General features: G+C 36.5%; 1 pseudogene; it reads left to right on the top strand.

Moving 5' to 3' along the window:
• The first annotated feature begins 4279 nt into the window (after positions 1–4279).
• Positions 4280–21460, top strand: part of LOC110308984 (endothelial differentiation-related factor 1 pseudogene) — a 41613-nt pseudogene continuing 24432 nt past the window's right edge.

Raw genomic sequence — 21460 nt, 5'->3', positions numbered from 1 at the left:
GGCCATCTGAATCCCATGGGTGGGTACCCATTCACTAACACTATTACTGATGCTATGTTGTCCTTGTAGACAAGAGCCTGGCATGACTGTCCTCTGAGAGACATGTCCTCTACTGAGGCCACAGACCTCCACAATAGAATTAAGGGAAGGATTGAAGGAGTTGAAAGAGATGGCAACTTCATAGGAAGACCTACAATGTCAACTAACCCAAACCCCTTAGAGCAAATCCACCAACTAAAGAGCTGCTAGCTTCCTGTCTGCTTTGTCTGACCTCTATGGGAGAAGCTGAGCTTAATCCTGTAGAGACTTGATGCATCAGGGAAGGAAGATGCCCCACAGGGGGTGTCTCATAGGCAAACTAGAGAGGGAATGAGGTGAAGAACTCTGTGAAGTTCCATGGACTGGAATCAGTCGGCCCCTCAACATGCGGAAGAATCAGGGTCCCAGTACCTAGGTGGGCAAGGAGTCGGTGGGGTGACAAACAGATGCAAACATAAGGGAGTGTTGATCTGAAAATAATTTCTCAAGGCAAGCATCAGACTTATATAACAGAAGAAAACAAGGAAGATAGGTGATACATTTAGGTCATCCAAGGTACATTGAGGTTACCCATTGCAAAATCATTCTTTAAACAAAACAGAGAAATTTATACAAAAAAGCTGACAGGAACCAGGCAGTGTTTACAACTGGGCTAAAAATCAGTGTTTTTAACTGGGATAAAAAGCAGCCCCACCTAAGGTCAGCTTATTTTTAGAAGTCAGAGGCAAACACTCTATTGCCTTGCCATAGTTAATCCATCTTCTCCCTAGGTCATTGTAAATCCCTGTGTATGGGAGTGACTCAGCTGTTATTCTATGTATTTATTTTAGTTTCTTTTTAGACCACAACTTTCCTTCTTTTTAGGCCATTGTAAATTCCTGCACATGGGAGTGACTTGGCTATTATTCCAAGTTTACTTTGTAGAACTAGCCCTGAGATTTCTAGCTCTTTTCCAGTAAATTGTAATGCCTGATTTTTTTCACTCTCTCTGTTAACACTGGAGGCTTTTCATCTGAATGAGTAGCATTCTTACAAAATTCAAAGCCCAAGGTTGGCTCAACGATTTCCAGGGTTATTGGAACACAGGTGGATGCTAATCTAACTTGGCTATATGTCAAAAATCATTCCTTGCAGGCACTCCTAATAAAACAATATTGAAGGAAAGTACACAGATCTGTTCACTGACTGACATAGGGACAAGTTTGGAACATTAGTGCTATGGGATGCCAAGGCTCCAGGAAACTAAGTTTCCATGAAACTTTTTGCCTCAGGACTACATCCAAGCTTTTGGGCTTCCCATACAGACTTCAATGGAGTGGATGTGGCAGTGAGGCAGGACTGAGAAGGGGAAGGAATATTTGGAATGCAAATAAAAATAATTAATCTCAAAAAATTGTGCTTGAAGCACTCACTACCACAAGAAAGACACAGGACGAATATTAAAAGCATAATAATACTTAAAAAGAGATCATATAATCCCAATTTGTAGCTGAAATGAAATTTTATATAAGATACCCACAAATTTCTTCAAGAGCATTTCTAGAAAATATATATTCCAAAACTTAGTAGGATATAAATTCAATTTGTACAAATTAATAGCATATTTATATATAAACTAGAGATATATAGAGAAGGAAATCGTTGACACACTCCCACTGTCAATAGCCTCAAAGAGAATAAGATACCTTGGAATGAGCCTAATAAAGGAGATGAATGACAATTACATAAGTGGAAATATCTTGGTTGGTTGCTGCTTTTCAAATGAATGCACACTAAAATTTGAATATTCACTTATATTTTCCCAATATTTTTTTATTTGGTTATTATGTTAACTTGTTCTGTTGTTAAAAGGAATTGAAAATAGACTCAATGCTAATCACATTATCAAAGATATTGTAAGTAAGCTTATGAAATTATAACTTTATTTTACCCAGAAAATTGTTTTTTTAAATACTGAAAACAAGATGTGCTAGCCTGATCTCACACAACTTCAATTCCAGCATGCAGAGGCAGATGAAAATTAGAGAGTCAGAGAGAGAGAGAGAAAAGCAGAGAGGCAAAAAGATAGAGGGGCACATGAACACAGGGGCACAGGGCCAGAGGATTTTTGTGAATTTGAAGTCATCCTGGTCTGTACTATGAGTTCTAATCCACCGGGGAATAGAGAGTGAGAAGCTCTCCTGTCTCAAATGACAACAACAAAATAATTAACAGTTATGAACATTTATAATGTGTAAGATATAAAGACTGGCAGTAAAACCAATAACAGTTTCCACACTGGTAGATCAATGATTACAATGTTTTCTGTAGTCAAATTCATGTTTTTTTTTTTTTATTTTTTATTCTTTACATAGATTACATCCCCACTGCAGTTTCCTTTACTCCTCTTGGTATGCCACATACCTAGCTGCCCTCTCCATTATATCCTCTTCTCTTCTGTTTCTGTTCAAAAAACAAAACAGAACAAAACAAAAATGAAAACAAAAAATAAAAACAAAACAAAAATGAGATGGACTCCCAGGAATACTAACTGAATATGTTATAAAAATTACAATAACATCAGGCAATAATGCTCACATTATGGAGGATTAGGTGATCCATTCGGAGGAAAAGTGTCCCAAGGGTAGGCAAAAGAGTCAGAGATGCATGCCACTCCAGCTGTTAGGAATCAATAACAACACAATTTTGTCTCTGTTAGTCCCTATGAGCCCTGATTTGTTGATTTTGTGGGTCATGTTTTCATGGTGTCCTTGACCCCTCTGGCTGGTAAAGTTCTTCCTCTCCCTCTTATTTGGGGTTCCTCTGGCCTCAACTAGTGTTTGGCTGTGAATCTGTGCATCTGCTACTCTTAGTTTCTGAATGATGCCTCTCTCATATACAGTTCTCTACTAGTATAGCAGAGTATCATTATGCATTATTTTGGTTTTGTTTACTTTTCTATTAACCTGCTATATATAGTTCTATTCTAGGTCTCTATGATGATCAACTTCTGCTTTCTGGCCATCCATGCAATGCCAGATGGGGGCCCATGGTATCACCTTCACAATGGACCAGTAATTGGTTTACCACTCCTACATGTTCTGTGCTATCATCATCCCATCATATCTTGAAGATATTGCAAGTTGAAGGTTTTAGTGGGCTTATGTCCAGGTACCACTATAATCAGCCTTGGCTGATTATGGAAGATGGTTAATTCAGTTTCTGCATCCCTGTCATTACTAAAAAAGTTCATTAGGGTCACTCTCATAGATTCCAGAGGTTTTCCACTGCACCATATCACCCTTGAGGAATCCCAATCCATTTGTCTCTCCCAGTACTCTTTGCTTCCATTCCTACTCATCACCCCCTCTAGGATGAATAGAATAGATTTTACTGATTGAATGGGGACAAGGTGGAGATGGAAACTATAACTTTAAAAACCTATCACTGAGATTGTAGTAGATTAAAACAATGGTTTTTCAGAACAGCTTGCAGTCACTGGCATAGCAAACATTATCATCCCTCCATATCTTTGTACAAGGAGCGGGAATGCCTACCTAATGAAATGGGTAGGAATTCTGTTCTGTGCACTCATTACATCCCTGGTTGTAATTAAAATAATTAGGTCTCCCATATTAGTAAATGATAAATTAGTAAAATGAGATACAATAAATTTTAAGTATTCACAATATCAATAATACATGGTCAGAGGTATCTACAGCTGAGTAGAAAATGTCTAAACATGCGTGCAATGAAGAGATTAATAAAAAATGGTAACTTTACTATAATACAAATCTGATTAATTGTAATTAAGTTTTAAAATATAAATGTGGAAATAGAAAAATTTGAAAACAAATACAAGCAATAAAGACAGTATAATATATCAATATATTTAAGGAAGAAAATTTTGAATAAATATTAACTAGTGCATTTTTGCCTGTGTACTTTATCCTTCTGTGTTCATAACCCTAGAAAACACTGAAAAAACTGGAATCTGTTCCTCAGCTTTGTGTCACCTAGTTGGGAGAGGATGTGCCTAACCCTGCAGAGACTTGATGTGACATGGTGATAGGGTATGGTGGGCAAACCATCTCAGAAGAGAAGGGAGAAATTCTGTGCAAAGAAAAACTATGAGGGGGCAGCATTTGGGATGTAAATAGATAAATAAACACATAAATGATTAAATAAATAAATAAGCACAAAAATAAATAAACAAATAAATAAGAATTTTCTGTCATTACAAAAAATTTAATCCAGCAACATGGCTGATCTGGTAAGGGATCTTATCCAAAAACCTTCTATGTATTTATAATTCAGAGGGAATCCAGACAAGTTCTGGATTATATTATGATCTGACTGGAATACAGACACTCCCTTAGTACACATTTTTATTCCCTAATAATGAAGTTAAAGCTAGTTTGTAGAAAGATGCAGCCATGTTTGAAAGTGACATCTAATTGAGTGGCAGACAAAGTGATGAATCAGAGAAAGATTTGACAGAATAAGTCAGAGATATGATATCAGGATATGCCCAATTTACAGGAGAACAGTCCAGGAAAAAGAGGCTACTTAATAGCAGCAGCAATATATATGCCTGAAATTAACATATATAACATATATATAATACATGATGTATATATATATACAGAAACAGGTGGCAGAGAACAAGCTAGAAACAAGTGAAAACAGAAGGAACCAGAGAATGAGGCAACTTATTGCTAAAGTTAATTTGAGGCCAATGTGAGCAAGCTGGACTGTGCTAAGGACCAGCCTTGGCTTGGAGAGGGATTCTGAGGAAGGAGTGCCTGGGAATGACAAACAAAAGGCTCAAAGTTAAATCATGGGAATAAGCTGGCAGCCTATAGTCTGCTGGAGACAGCTTTCCAGACTGCTTTCTCTCTGCTATGCATACTCTCTGATAGGTTTTTCTCTGGAGATCTCCAGAAAGTTCTCTCTATATTCTGAGACATATCTCCAAGCAGTTCTCTCTTACTATTCTTAACAATTCTCTCAATAGCTCATCCCCTGCATATCATAATCCCAGTATTTTATTTATGTATCAAAACAGTCATTATCAAACAGTCATATCAAAAAAGTCCAGGTTTCCTTTTCAATAATACTAAAAGTCAGTATCCGATTACCCCAGTCCCTTAATTCTTAGGATACCACAAGCATGTATTTCAATTTTAAACTTGCAAAGGAAATCAGAGATCTTCCTGCCTCTATTTAGCATAGATGCTAAACTATATGGGTGGGACCCAGTTCTGAAATTATCATTTCAACCACACCAGGGTCTAACCTTGCTCACTCCCAGAATTGACCCTGAACTCAGGAATTTGTCTGCCTTTGTAAGCATAAACAAACAAACAAACAAAAACATAGTTGAGTGTGATCTCCTGCAAACACTACTCCCTAAATCTCTTCATTTCCTTCCTTGGTATCTTTTGAAAAATTGGCTCCATAGTGTAGCTGCCTTGGTTCCTTTAGATTTGTGAAGCCCCTCATAATTCATATTGTGTCTTTATATTTTACATAGTTACATATATATATGCTGAACCTATGTTTTTAGAGGTTTTTTCCCCCACAGCATTAAGGGCTGTCCTGAAGATCCCAGTGCTTACCATTTTGCTGAGATATTAGCCATATTTTGACTTCTTGGACTTGTGTTGGCTGATTATCATGGAATTTTTAACATTTACAGGGAGAACATTCCTTTAAGGAGAAATGTAAAATATGTACAATATTTTACAAACAAATCTTATGCTCATGACAGCCATCAATACTCATGGAGGCCCACTTCTGCTGGTCCACCCCCCCCCCAGCCTGTCATTCTTTCCCTTGAAGGCCATGTTGGACTGGGCAGGACTGAATTTGTCTTCTTGGAGGATTAGATAGTATGAACCCTAGAAGCTTCCAGGCCTAGGCTAGGAATAGTTAGAACAGAGAAAGGAACATCATGTGCTCAGCCCAAGACACCTATTCATCCAGCTTTAGTATGGCTCTTATCTCATCTATTCATCAGAGGAAATAAAGAAGACATCTCTTCAGAACTAAAAAGGAGGCCCAAGGGAAGAGGGTATAGGGATAGACCCATACCCTGCCAGAATTTTACCTATTCTCTGGTCTTCAGGCGTGGGAGGGCTGCTATCTACCTTCCACTCATCCCTGGGTGGGCTTCTAAGCCTCTGACCCACTTTTCGAGGGGTGGCAAGGGGCAGCCCTACCTGGGAGTCCAGGAGCTACTTTGCTAAAGCCACCAGGGTAATGGGAAAGAGGGGTGAGGGAAGAGGTTCCTAACACTGATGAGAGTGAGTGCAGCCTTGATGAGCAGAGACTGTCTATGGTTTTAGAGCTTTATTATAGAAAGGCAGGGAGAAAGAGAGAGAGAGAGAGAGAGAGAGAGAGAGAGAGAGAGAGAGAGAGAGAGAAAGAGAAAGAGAGAGAGAGGAAAGGCTAGAGAGAAAGAGAGAGTAAGAGTGAGAGAGGAGAGGAGAGAGAAGAGAAGACAAAGATAGAGGAGAGAGGAGAGAGGAGAAAAGACAAAGAGAGAGGAGACAGTGGGTGAGAGTGAGGGGTAAGAAGCAAGAGAGTGAGAAGAGAGACAAGTAAGAGAGTAAGAGGTAAGAGAGTGAGGTGGGGGCCTAACAGCCCCTTTTATGGTCTTTACTGTTGCTAGGTAAATGGGGAGGAGTTTAGCCTGAAGTTCAGAAGCTTGGGCCATTGCCTATGTGACTACTGACCATGCTTCTCTTGTAGGGGCTGGGGGGTGGGTAACTTAGGCAGGAACCAGAGTTCCAGGAGCATGAGGGAATGCCTACCATGTCATGAAGGTGAATTATCACCCTCCAGGGCTCAGATCTCAGCTCAGCTGGAGACCAGCCTGTCTGTGCATAGCCCAATGCCCCACAGACATTAGCAGCTATCAAATAAACATGCTGGAAGAAAGGAACTAAAATGATGACGAAAAGTACCTTATTCTCTTAGATCCCTTTTAACAACATTTCCTGCTACAGAAAAATTGAAGGATGCTTCTCTGTATTAAAATTAATGCTCCAGCAGGTTTTGATCTATAACAACTCCTTTAGCAGTTTTCCATATTAATTTTCCTCTTGAGTAATTCTGATATTAAATTGATCATTTTTTTTTCACCTCATTGTTGGTTGCATGCTTAATGTCACCCAGTATAAACTTGTCAAATAATGGGCATTATAAACTGATGAATATTTACTCAAGAGGTGTTAATTATTTGTATTTGTATATTAAATAAGATACATTTTGTGTGCTACATTTTTCTTGCAATATGTAATATTTAACCCATGTGATCTGTGTTCAGTAGAATTTGCTTTCACACTAGAAGCATTTTTCATTATTCTTCTGTTTGCTTTATTCCCCTTCTCACCATGTTTAAAATGTGAAAGTCACAAACAAAACATGTTTGCTGTTCATAAAGATGGTAACCAGAAATCAATTTAAGAATGCAACAACAACAACAAAATGGCCCTGATACCAGTCATTTCATCAAGACAACTGAAAGCTCTCTACAAGTAATTCAGAATGATTAACTAACTCTTCCATCAGTTCCAGGAGCATGAACTTGCCATTCCAGTAACTGTAGGTTTTATTCTTATCCTTTCAAACCCTACGCTTTCTTCAAAGGCAAGCAAAATTAACATGATAAGTTTGAAAACTCTGAAAAATATTATATTTTCATCTTAGTTATTGTAATTCAAAGAGCAGAAGTAATTAAGTGTCTGCTTCAATTAGAATTTAATTATCTAGGGTAATGAATAGACACACAGGAATAGTTTGTCAGCAACTTAATAAATGTTGACATATTTGAATATGTAGACATTTTTCCTTTCATTATCTCAAAACTCTCTAATTCATCATCATATCTCTGATGTCAGTCTCAGCATCTCTTATCTAAAAGATAACATAGAACAAAACAAATAAGCACTTATTAATTGTTGCTTCTATAATAAGGGGAATGCAAATATGAAAAAGCCACAGATTTATATTCATTAATTATAATACATATTTCAGCTTATTGTAACAAACTAAAGTAGAAAAAATTAGGCATGTGTTGCATAGATCCTTTATTTTCCACTTTGAAATTTTCTCTAATATGAAATACTTTTAAATTAAAAGGCATTTTTGAAGGAAACTCTAGCAATATCTTAAAATATGCCTTTTTAAAATTAGTTTTTTACCTTTGAGATTATAAAGTGAGATAATCCCCCTGCCATCCCTTTCTTTCTTCTAAACTCGCTCCTTGGACAGCTTTAAACTTACTACATGCTCTTTAAAAATTAATTTTCTGTATTGGTTTAGAAAGAGAGCCACACGTGTGATTTCTAGCACCTTCTTCAGCAGGCATCATGGTGGTCCATTTCCGTATTGATTCTGTCTTCAGCCTTTTCTTTAGCTGACCAACACTGCACAACACAGTTCAATTTTTGGATCTTCTGGGTGTTTAGTTTGTAGCTAATTTTGGAGAGCACTGATTGTCATACAGTAGAAGCAATGAGTATCACTTTAATAGTGTTCCATAATCCTCTAAGTGTCCTCCTTTGACATCTTTCTTCACCTAAATAGAATGTAATAAAAATATTAGAAACTAACAATGGGACATGGTGGAACCCGTGCCCATGAATAGCTGTGTGTAGAACAACTTAGAGTTAGGTGAAAGAGAAAATGATTTTAGATTTTTCAAATCGTTCAGTATGAGAATGGGTAGTTCTATTTGCCAATATGGATACAGTTTTATAATGAAGATTATATCATATTATATATAACTATTATGCTATAATATTTTAAATTATAAATTATAGATATAAACATATATTGTCAAATTTTTATGTTTATTTTATCCAAATCACAATCCTTTACATTTATGGAGTATGCTATTGTCTTTAAACATGTGTTCAATGTGGAATGGTTAAATGAAACTAATTCATATACCCATCTTTTAAGTTATTTAACTTTTCCTTAGTGATGCACTTGAAATTGTTCTTCAACTGCTTTAAAATATACTAACTTTGTTCTTTTTCAGCTATAGAAAAGAGTGTACCCACAGAGGATGCTGGACAAGTGTTCTATCACTGAACTCTCAGTTCTGGATTTATTTATTATTTATCACAGATAAACAATGTTACTTTTTGACTATGAAATATTATTTCATAAAATGTCCTTCAGGTTTATCCCTGTTGTCACAAATAGTATTTCCTTCTCTTTAGTATAATTTTATGGGTGTGAACGTGGTCACTCATGCTATGTATGGGTATCCCATTTGCTGCCCCTTTCTTTGAGGCAAGGTCTTGACACAAGTTTAAAATGGTAACAAACAATTTTTTTTTTCTTCTTCTGCTTCCTAAATACTGGCATTATAAGTCTGCAGCAACATGTATAGTTCCACATACACCCTTGAGATATTGATTTCAATTTCTTTTTGAATGTTAACAGTGGGAGGACTGCTGAATCATGTGTTAGCTGTGCTTAGCATTTTTTAAAATTAAACTTCAGGATTTATTGCTAAATGACTATATTCATTTTAAGCACACAGTTGTTTCATCCACATTCTTTTCAATTGTTTAAATTTAGACTTTTGATACTAAGTGATAATGACCTGAAATTTAGACACATGTAAGAAAACAGGAGATAAATGAGACAGCATTTTGAGTAGAGAACTTACAGTGAAAAAGAAACAGTTATCAAACTACTTATTCTACATAAGAAATTCACATGTGAAATACAAAGGTAACTCAATCAAGTAACAAAATGAATTAAAACATAACATAATTGAAGCATCAACAAAGGATATGAAAATGAATTTATCAAATAAACACAGAATAATGGATTAACCAGTTTACAAAATATACTTAGTCATTAGGATATACATAATATAATAAGGTAAACTCATAAATTTATTGTCTTTGTCACGAGGTTATTTATTTTATTTCCATAGTATTGATACCTGGTCTGGAAATGTTCTCTCCCAATTATTTATTATCTATAGTAATTATTTTCTTAAACATTGACAAACATTAACATTTAATTTTTAAGTCATATTCCTAATAATTGATTATACATTTTAAGACATTTCAGAGGATTTTTTCTTTATATTTATAGATTCTGATTCTTATAGAAAAACTTGGGGTATTGAATTTTTAAAAGAAAACACATGGATCTAAATATACTTCTTCTATTTCTTTAAACCCAACAAATACTTATTCTTCCTATTTCTAATTAATATAACTAGAAGCAGAGATGCATCCAGGAAAGAGCTTGATATCAACTATGCAATTTAGAAAACCCTCCACAGAATTAAGAAATTGTATAGCTACATGATTTCTAGAGTAGAAACATTTTTTTGTTGTTGTAGACTCATACTTATGCCAATGTGAACTGTTTATGTAGTTCCCTAAACATCTGTTAATTTTTCTTTGTACAACTCCACCGAGAGGAAATAAAGAAAGCTGTTTTGTAATGCAGTTAGCATCCAAATTGAAGCAAATCATTTGCTCTAAGAAAAGTACTTGTGTTAGGGTTTTCTTTCTGTTGTATCCAGGTTTAAGAAAGTAAAAAACAAAACAAAACAAAACGAACAAACAAAAATCCTCCCTGTGAAAATTTTGAAAAAAAAAAAAAAAGATGACACAAATACGTTTAAGTTTCAAGATTAATGACTTACAGGAAAGCTTTCATAAGTACCATGAATATCATGGAAACAAGGTTGTCCCTGTAACAGTAAGAATAATGTATTTTGTTGGAAATTGAATGTGAGATTTAAATCACAACAACAGAATAATTATAAACTTTTTGATTGTATCAATAATGCAAAATCTTATAATGATTTTATTATCAACCATAGTCATGACTCCTGCTATTATTTACTTAAGAATTTATGTTAAAATGCTTTTTGTACTGCTAATAAATGTGAATGACTGAGCAACCAAGTGGGTAAGTGTAAAGCACTTTGTGGATATCATGCTATTAGTAAAACATTCTTTTGTGAGTACATTTGTTTATATATCTAACTCTCTTCCAAAGGCTTATTAAGCATTGTGTCAATAGATCTCATGACAAATGAAGGAATATTTAACCAACACTTATTTAATGATTGTTATATGGACAACATTCAAATCATTTAATCCCCAGAAATCCCTTTAAGGCTGTTTCTGTTGTTTACATGAGGAAACTAAGGAATAGAAAGGTTAAGTGATTTGCTCAAGATTATTTAATTAGTAATTGCCATGACTGGGGTTTAAAACATGCCTATTTTCTTGAAATTTTGTGATTAACTATAATATGTAGTCAATTCATCAACAAAAATAAATTTTATTTTCTGGGACTTGACTGTAATCTGGTTTTATTTATTGATTATAAATAAATTTACAGTTCTTGTGCCTTGTGGTTAAAGCTGCTTGTTCTATCAAATGACTTGACTTCTATCCTTAGTACTCATATGGCAGGACTCAAGACATGATTGTCATAGGTTGTTTTCTGATTTTTAAGGGGGCTGTGGTGCCTGTGTCCACACATCTACACAAAATAAGTATTGTTTGAAGAGACAGTAAATATGTTATTATATTGCATATAGCTATTATTATAACAGTATCTGCATAGAAGAAATTTTATTCATAAAATATCAATTCAAAGTAATTTTTCATATTATGGTATTATGGATTTGGCTTATTGCTTCTATTATGTCAGTTGGGTTACCAAAATTACAGGGGAATTTGCATGTCTGCATGTAAGATACTGAGGGATCCTGCTCCCAGTTGGCTTTGATGGGTGAATAAAGTTGTTGGCAGCCAATGGCTTGGCAGGGAGACAGAAGCAGGACTTTTAAGATTCCGAGATAAGAAACGCTGATGGGAAAGAAATCAGAATCTCAGTGCCAGAAAAAGAATAAGATGCAAGCTTGAGAGTTACAGAAGAGAAAGCATACAATCATGTAAGAGCCAGGCAAGAGTGGTACACTGGGGGATGAGGGGCCATTGGGTCTAGTGTAGCAACAATGGAATATAGATTTCATAAATTTTAATTAGTAATAATATAATTTGTGAGTGTCAGAAGGAAGGCATTAGCAATGTGAAACTTTGACAATGACCCAACCATTGAGCTGATTAAGATTTATTAAATATAATGCTGCGTGTAATATATATGTTTTTCATTAGAGAATCTGGAGCATTGGGGTGGATAGTGAGGAACTTGCACCACTGTCCCCTGGGAGATTAGATTAATCTAATCTAATCTAATCTAATCTAATCTAATCTAATCTAATCTAATCTAAACTAGTGGATTAATCAACTACTACAACATTATGGTATATTCTTAAGCATGATTTTTATTCATCTTTTAAAGTTATTAAATTAAAAAAGGAATGTTTCTATATTAGTATGTAAAAATAAGATATATTATTAATATATCCGTTTATTTTAAATTGAATGGTTTTTAGAACTTAATAGTCATTCTTCTGTCTTTAAAATTTGTCTCTAAAAGTCTCACAGTAAACCAAAAGGCATACAGTATGTCTGCATGATTATAGAAAAACATGTACTGATTTTAATAATGTCAAGGAGAGTTTGCTAGATCACAAATTATTTTCCATATTTTGTATTTAAAATATATTGAATGCAACATAAAATAGGAAGAGTTGATATAAAATTAAAACTTAAAGCATTAAAAATATAACAAACAAACAAAATCCAGAATCAGTATAAAGACTTCCCAGGAAGTGTACATAGTTGGTGAATTAACTCATATCATCTGATGGCTCTGATGAATCTCTGTGAAACATAGTAGTCATCTTCTCTCCTGTAATAAATTTTCCTGGAAGTTTCACCTTTACCACCAGAACCAACACTAATTTTTATACAAAGAAACAAATGCTTTCAGAAAAAAACTGTAACTTAAATTAGAGGAAGGTATATCTGAAAGCCAGAATTGTAATCTCTGGTGACAAAGATGTTTTCCATCATCAAGGGCTGGATCACAGGTATGCCCCCCCATTTCTAGATTGTAATTTATTCCAGACTAAAAGTCAACATGACAACAATAAGGAGGAAATAATAACTCCTCACATGGCAAACTGTCTCTTGTTCAATTACAAACACATAAATAATAAGTTAGGTGGGTAGGATCTTGCCTCAAGTTACCACTCTTAATTCCATTTAATATCCTTGACCACTGGATCCAGCTCCATTCCACTTCTTGGTTCCCCTTTACTCTTAGCCAAACCTTTTGGGTTGTTTGTTTTTGTCTTTTTCTAAATTTATTAATTAATTCATTTTTTATACTCCATATTTTATCCCCGCTTCGTCCACCTTCCAGTTGTTCCACATCCCATACATCCTCCCCCTTCCCCTGTTTCCACTTGGATATCCCCACCTCCCATCCCACCTGACCTCTAAACTCCCTAGGGCCTCCAGTGTCTTGAGGGTTAGGTGCATCATTTCTGAATGAACATGGACCAGGGAATTCCTCTACTCTGTGTGTGTTGGGGGACTCATATCAACGTTGTATGCTTCCTGTTTGGTGGTCCTATGAGTGCTCTTGGGGGTCCAGATTAATTGAGACTGCTGTTCCTCCTACAGGGTCGCTCTTCTCTTCAGCTTCTTTCCTTTTTAACGTGCTATGTCTGATCAAAAGACTCTTCATAAGAATGATCCAGGGATCCATCCCAAAATCAGCTTCCAAATGCTGACACCATTGCATACACTAGCAAAATTTTGCTGAAAGGACCCAGATATAGCTGTCTCTTGTGAGACAATGCCGGGACCTAGCAAACACAGAAGTGGATGCTCACAGTCAGCTATTGGATGGATCACAGGGCCCCCAATGGAGGAGCTAGAGAATGTACCCAAGGAGCTAAAGGGAACTGCAACCCCATAGGTGGAACATTATTATGAACTAACCAGTACCCCAGAGCTCTTGACTCTAGCAGCATTTGTATCAAAAGATGGCCTAGTCGGCCATCACTGGAAAGAGAGGCCCATTGGACTTGCCAACTTTATATGCCCCAGTACAGGGGAATGCCAGGGCCAAGGGATGGGGGTGAGTGGGTGGGGGACTGGGGGGGGTGTATTGGGGACTTTTTGGATAGCATTGGAAATGTAATTGAGGAAAATACCTAATTAAAAAAAAAAAGGTAAAAAAAAAAAAAAAAAAAAAAAAGAATGATTCACAGGAAAATCCTTGCTAGTTTGCTTTGAACATTCGTCTTCAATGCAACCAATCTGAATCTCTTCACTTTAGCTTCAGGCAGACTCCCAGGTAGAGGGAAAAAAGCAGGCACATTCTTCACCAAAACATCTCAAGATTGCTCTCTAGGCAACAAATTAAAATTCTTCTCAAAGAGTTTAAATCAGCATCAATTCAGCTCTCTTCCATTTTCCTTAGGACAGCATATTAAGCCCGACTTAAAGGTTTATACTGCTCTCCAAATCTGAAATCCCCCAATTCACATTCCTCCAAACAAAATCATGGTCAGGATTATCACAACAATATCCCACTCCTGGTAGCAACTTTTGTCTTAATTAGAGTTCCACTGCTATAAAGAAATACTATTACCAAGGTTGGTTATGAAGAAAATATTTAATTGGGGACTATGTAAAGTTTCAGAGGTCTAGTTCATTATCATCATGGCAGGAAGAATGGCATGGTTCTGGACGAGCCTAGAGTTGTAAGTCTTCAACAAAAGGCAGCTAGGAGAAGTTTGTCTTCTGTAGGCAGTCAGGAGGAGTCTCTCATCCATATTGGGCAGAGCTTGAGCTTAGCAGCTCTCCAAGACCTGTATACACAGTGACATACATCTTTCAACAAAGGAACACCTATCCTAACAAGGCTATACCTCTTAACTATAGTGTCACTTCCCATTGACCAGTCATATTCAAACTGCCATGGAAGGGAAACTAGTAATTTTTACAAATGCAAATAAGTAAATTATTGCTGAAAATTCAGTGCAATTTAAAAACAATATAAATTTCAGTTTTAATTAAAACCTAATGTTATCTTATATACACTTAACTTGAAATGGTTTGAATATTTTATTATGATGACAACACAATTCACAAGTATATGAAACATCTGTTCATAGCACATACCTAGACTAAACTTTGACTGATACTTAAGGCATATATGGTCATGAAATTGTAGTGGGTAGTATGCACAGTGAGAAATAATTCAAAATTTTAAATATTTTGTTTTGAGCTGTACAAAGGAAAACAATTGGAAATCTTTAATAGATTTAGAAAAACTTAGTTACACAAAAAGGAGGGGGATTTCAGAAAAATTACAGAATTTCATCAAATAATGTATGAATGCTCAAATATTTAACAGAATAGCATTTCTATTGACTTCTAATACTATTTATATTTGTATAATAGACGTATCAAGTAGTTGAAGACATGTATAATTTTCTTTCACCAATTAACATACTTTTATTTAAGTAGAAATTTAAATTCAACCGAGTTTGGTGGTACATGACTTTAGTCCCAACATTTAGGAAAAAGAGACAGGGTGATCTCTGAGCATGAGGACAGCCTGATTTACATAGTGATTTCTGGAAAGCCAAAGCTATAGCCATGTGAGTGTTCCTATGTCTGCCTAAATTTCCAAATAATGACACAGAGACTTATTTATTTATGAATTAATGTCTAGGCTTTAAGCTAGGCTTGTTCCCAACTAGCCTGTAACACTACCATCTTGTTTATATGATTAAATGTCTGCCACATGGCTGGTTATGTCTCCTCAGTTTTATACATCCAACATTATCTAAAACTTGGTAGCAAATCTTTTTGCATGTGACTCCCAGAATTCTCTCTGCTAGATGTTCCATCTTCTATTCTGCTTTTTGATATAGGCCAATGGCTTTTTATGTTAACCAATTAGAAGGTGCCTTAAGGATAGGAAGAGGCATATCCTCACGTACTACATAAAACGTTATCCCTACATCTCCCAGTTTAGTCCAATAAGACTCTTTCTCTAACATCAATAAAATATATAAAATGAGAACAGTTATGGAAACTACTAGAATTAAAACTACAAGAATTAAATTCACAGTGTCCAGTTCATATGTATTTGGCAACTTTAGAGAAAGTATTATGCTATCTATTCTATCTTGGTGAGTAAAAATTTTTATAACTTAATTCAATTACTATAAGTTTCATTTATTAACCTAAAATATCTTTTTAGATCTTAAATCATTTTTCAATTTTTTATTAGATATTTTCTTCATTTCCATATCATTTTCTTAAATCCTAGACAACTTAAACTGTTTTCTTTGTTTTTCCTTTTTTATTAGGTAATTTTTTTCTTTTTTCTTTTTTTCTTTTTTCTTTTAGTATTTATGTGGTGTTTTATTGCTCTTGTGATCCTATAGTCTTTTTTTTCCTTTTTTAAATTAGGTATTTTCTTCATTTACATTTCAAATGCTATCCCAAAAGTTCCCCCATACCCTCCCCCCCCTACTCCCCTACCCACCACTCCCACTTCTTGTTCCTGGCATTCCCCTTACTGAGGCATATAAAGTTTGCAAGACCAAGGGGCCTCTCTTCCCAATGATGGCCGACTAGGCCATCTTCTGATACATATGCAGCTAGAGACATGAGCTCCGGGAGTACTGGTTAGTTCATATTGTTGGTCCACCTATAGGGTTGCAGACCCTTTTAGCTCCTTGGGTATTTTCTCTAGACAATTTTTATTAGCATTTCAAATGTTATCCCCTTTCCCAATTTCCCATTACACCAAAAAACCCTTATCCCACCCCCCAACCCCACTGCTTCTATGAGGGTGTTCCCTCACCTACTCACTCCTGCCTCACCACCCTCACATTTCCCTACACAGGGGCATTAAGCCTTCACAGGACCAAAGGCCTCTCCTCCCATTGATGTCCATCCTCTGCTACATATGCAGCTGGAGCCATAGGTCCCTCCATGTGTACTCCTTGGTTGGTGGTATAGTTTGTGGGAGGTCTTGGGGGATCAGGATAATTGATATTATTATTTTTTTCTATGGGGTTGCTAACCCCTTCATCTCCTTTAGGCCTTTCTCTAACTCCTCCATTGGGGACCCAGTGCTCAGTCCAATTGTTGGCTGCTAACATTCACCTTTGCATTTGTCAGGCTCTGGCAGAGCCTCTCAGGAGACAGCTATAATAGATTCCTGTCAGCATGAACTTCTTGGCATCCACAACAGAGTATGTGTTTGGTAACTGTATATGGGATGGATCTTTAGGTGAGGCAGTCTTTGGATGGCCAATTTTTTTAGTTTCTGCTCCACAATTTGTCTCCATGTAAACTATGAGTATTTTGTTAATCTTTCTAAGAAGTACAGAAGCACCCACATTTTTGTCTTCCTTATTCTTGAGCTTCATGTGGTCTGTGAAATATATCTTAGATATTCTGAGGTTTTGGGTTAATATCCACTTATCTGTGAGTACATACCATATATGTTCTTTTGAGATTGGGTTACCTCACTCAGGATGATATTTTCTAGTTCCATCCATTTGCCTAAGAAGTTCATGAATTAATTGTTTTTAACTGTACCCTGTTTTCTGTATTCATTCTTCTGTTGAAGGGCATCTGGGTTCTTTCCAACTCTTGTATATTATAAATAAGGCTGCTATGAACATAGTGGAGCATGTGTCCTCCTTATATATTAGAGCATCTTTTGGGTATATGCTCAGGAGTGGTATAGGTCAGTCCTCAGGTATTACTATGTCCAGTTTTCTGAGGAACTGCCTGATTGATTTCCAGAGTGGTTGTATACAAATAATATAAAATACCTTAGTGTGACTCTAACCAAACAAGTAAACTGGTCTCAGTAATAAGAACTTCAAGTCTCTGAAAGAAATTGAAGAAGATCTCGGAAGATGGAAAGATCTCCCATGCTAATGGATTGGCAGGATTAATATAGTAAAAATGACCATCTTGCTGAAAGCAATCTATGGATTCAATGCAATCCCCATCAAAATTCCAACTCAATTCTTCATAGAATTCGAAAAAGCAATTTTCAAATTCATTTGGAATAACAAAATGCCCAGGAGAGCAAAAACTGTTCTTAACAATAAAAAAAAAAAAAAGCTTCTGGAGGAATAACTGTCCCTAACCTCAGGCTGTATTTCAGAGCAATAGTGAAAAAACTGCATGGTATTGGTACAGTGGCAGGCAGGTAGATCAATGGAATATAATTGAAGATCTAGAAATGAACCCACACAGCTATAGTCACTTGATTTTGACAAAAGAACTGAAACCAGTGGAAAAAAAGACAGCATTTCAAAAAATGGTGTTGGTTCAACTGGGGGTCAGCATGTAGAAGATTGTAAATCGACCCATTCTTTTCTCCTTGTACAAAGCTGAAGTCCAAGTGGATCAAGGAACTCCACATAAAACCAGATGCAATGAAACTGATAGAGAAGAAAGTGGGAAAGACACTCGAGCAGATGGGCACAGGGGAAAATTTTCTGAACAGAACACCAATAGGTCATGCTCTGAGATGAAGAATCGACAAATAGGACCTCATAAAATTGCAAAGCTTCTGTAAGGCACAGGACACTGTCATAGGACAAAACGGCAACCAACAGATTGGAAAAAGATCTTTACCAATACTACATCTGATAGAGGGCTAATATCTAATATATACAATGAAATAGAAAAGAGAATCAAATTGCCCTATTTAAAAATGTGGTACAGAGCTAAACAAAGAATTCTCAACTACAGAATACTGAATGGCTGAAAAGTACCTAAGTATATGTTCAGCATTCTTAGTCATCAGGGAAATGCCAATCAAAACAACTTAAACTTAATTGTGAGACCATAATTATCTAGAATTCAACTCCATCAGAGACCTGAGAAGGGTAAATATTATCTGAGAAACAGAAAGTACAGAGAAAGGAGATTCCAAATCTATAGAAATAACAGATGTTCCTGGCTATCTGGACAGCCTCTTAAAGTTTCTCTGCAACACTGGAGTATCCATTTGCAGCCTCCTGGTGCAGTATATATATATGCAATAGAAGGTATACGTTAAAGTAGAAAGTAGAAAGCACTGTGAGGAAAGCACTCTGGGAGCAGTCAAACAGAGGTAGGTTTTTACCCAGTAGCTAGGTTTGCTTCATTTGAAACAAACTCCATGTGGAGGTTCTTTGATGCCCATCATATTCTTTGAAGTTGTGTGTGGGTCCTACTAGACGCAGGCACGTCTTACTGTAATAAAAATCCTATGTTAATTAAACATATTTAAGTGCTGTATTTAGTAGACTATTGAGGCTTTTTTGCATTTATGAGATTTAATTTTTTCGTGTTTATACATTTTGCTAGTATTTGGTTATTAGTATATCTTTTTTCTTTTTTTATTAGATATTTTCTTTATTTACATTTCAAATGTTATCTGCTTTCCTGATTTCCCCTCTGAAAACTCCCTATCTCCCCCCGACCCTTCTCATCAACCCACCCACTCCTGTTTCCTTTCCCTGTCATCCCTCTACACTGGGGTGTACAGCCTTCACAGGATCAAGGGCCTCTCCTCCCATTGATGACCGACAAGGCCATCCTCTGCTATATATGTAGCTGGTACTATGAATCCCTCCATGCGTATTCCTTGGTTGGTGGTTTAATCCCTGAGAGCTCTGTCAATCTATGGATAGTATGTTCCTAGTTTCTAGATATTTAATGTCTGTTTAACTTTGAAATCATCTACAGGAGGGTAAATAAATTTTAATTTTGTAATTAACTAAACCAGTATCTAACATGAGCAACTACTAACTTAGAGTTCTTGATTATCCTAAACAATTCATAATTGTAGCTTTCTTTTTTTTAATTTTTAATATTTTTTATTACATATTTTCCTCAATTACATTTCCAATGCTATCCCAAAAGTCCACCATAGCGCCCCCCACTTCCCTACCCACCCAATCCCATTCTTTTGGCCCTGGCATTCCCCTATATTGGGGCATATAAAGTTTGCAAGTCCAATGGGCCTCTCTTTCCATTGATGGCCGACTAGGCCATCTTTCGATACATATGCAGCTAGAGACAAGAGCTCCGGGGTACTGGTTAGTTCATCATGTTGTTCCAACTATAGGGTTGCAGATCCCTTTAGCTCCTTGGGTACTTTCTCTAGCTTCTCCATTGGGAGCCCTGTGATCCATCCAATAGCTGACTGTGAGCATCCACTCCTGTGTTTGCTAGGCCCCTGCATAGTCTCACAAGAGACAGCTATCTTTGGGTCCTTTCAGCAAAATCTTGCTAGTGTATGCAATGGTGTCAGCGTTTAGAAGCTGATTATGGGATGGATCCCTGGATACGGCAGTCTCTAGATGGTCCATCCTTTCATCACAGCTCCAAGCTTTGTCTCTGTAACTCCTTCCATGGGTGTTTTGTTCCCAATTCTAAGAAGGGGCACAGTGTCCACATTTTGGTCTTCATTCTTCTTGAGTTTCATGCGTTTAGCAAATTGTATCTTATATCTTGGATATCCTAAGTTTTGGGCTAATATCCACTTATCAGTGAATACATATTGTGTGAGTTCCTTTGTGATTGTGTTACCTCACTCAAGATGATGCCCTCCAGGTCCATCCATTTGGCTAGGAATTTCATAAATTCATTCTTTTTAATAGCTGAGTAGTACTCCATTGTGTAGATGTACCATAATTTCTGTATCCATTCCTCTGTTGAGGGACATCTGGGTTCTTTCCAGCTTCTGGCTATTATAAATAGGGCTGCTATGAACATAGTGGAGCATGTGTCCTTCTTACCGGTTGGGACATCTTCTGGATATATGCCCAGGAGAGGTATTGCTGGATCCTCCGGTAGTACTATGTCCAATTTTCTGAGGAACCGCCAGACTGATTTCCAGAGTGGTTGTACAAGCTTGCAATCCCACCAACAATGGAGGAGTGTTCCTCTTTCTCCACATCCTCGCCAGCATCTGCTGTCACCTGAATTTTTGAACTTAGCCATTCTGACTGGTGTGAGGTGGAATCTCAGGGTTGTTTTGATTTGCATTTCCCTGATGATTAAGGATGTTGATCATTATTTCAGGTGCTTCTCTGCCATTTGGTATTCTTCAGGTGAGAATTCTTTGTTCAGTTCTGAGCCCCATTTTTTAATGGGGTTATTTGACTTTCTGGAGTCCACCTTCTTGAGTTCCTTATATATATTGGATATTAGTCCCCTATCTGATTTAGGATAGGTAAATATCCTTTCCCAATCTGTTGGTGGTTTTTTTGTCTTATTGATGGTGTCTTTTGCCTTGCAGAAGCTTTGCAGTTTCATGAGGTCCCACTTGTCAATTCTCGATCTTACAGCACAAGCCATTGCTGTTCTATTCAAGAATTTTTCCCCTGTGCCCATATCTTCAAGGCTTTTCCCCACTTTCTCCTCTATAAGTTTCAGTGTCTCTGGTTTTATCGAAGTTCCTTGATCCACTTAGACTTGAC

The sequence above is a fragment of the Mus caroli genome, unplaced genomic scaffold (assembly GCF_978045245.1).
Source record: "Mus caroli unplaced genomic scaffold, Mus_caroli_1 scaffold_12, whole genome shotgun sequence".
Classification (NCBI taxonomy): Eukaryota; Metazoa; Chordata; class Mammalia; order Rodentia; family Muridae; genus Mus; species Mus caroli.
The sequence above is the reverse complement of the archived record's forward strand: the minus strand, read 5'-3'. Positions and strand labels throughout refer to the sequence as shown.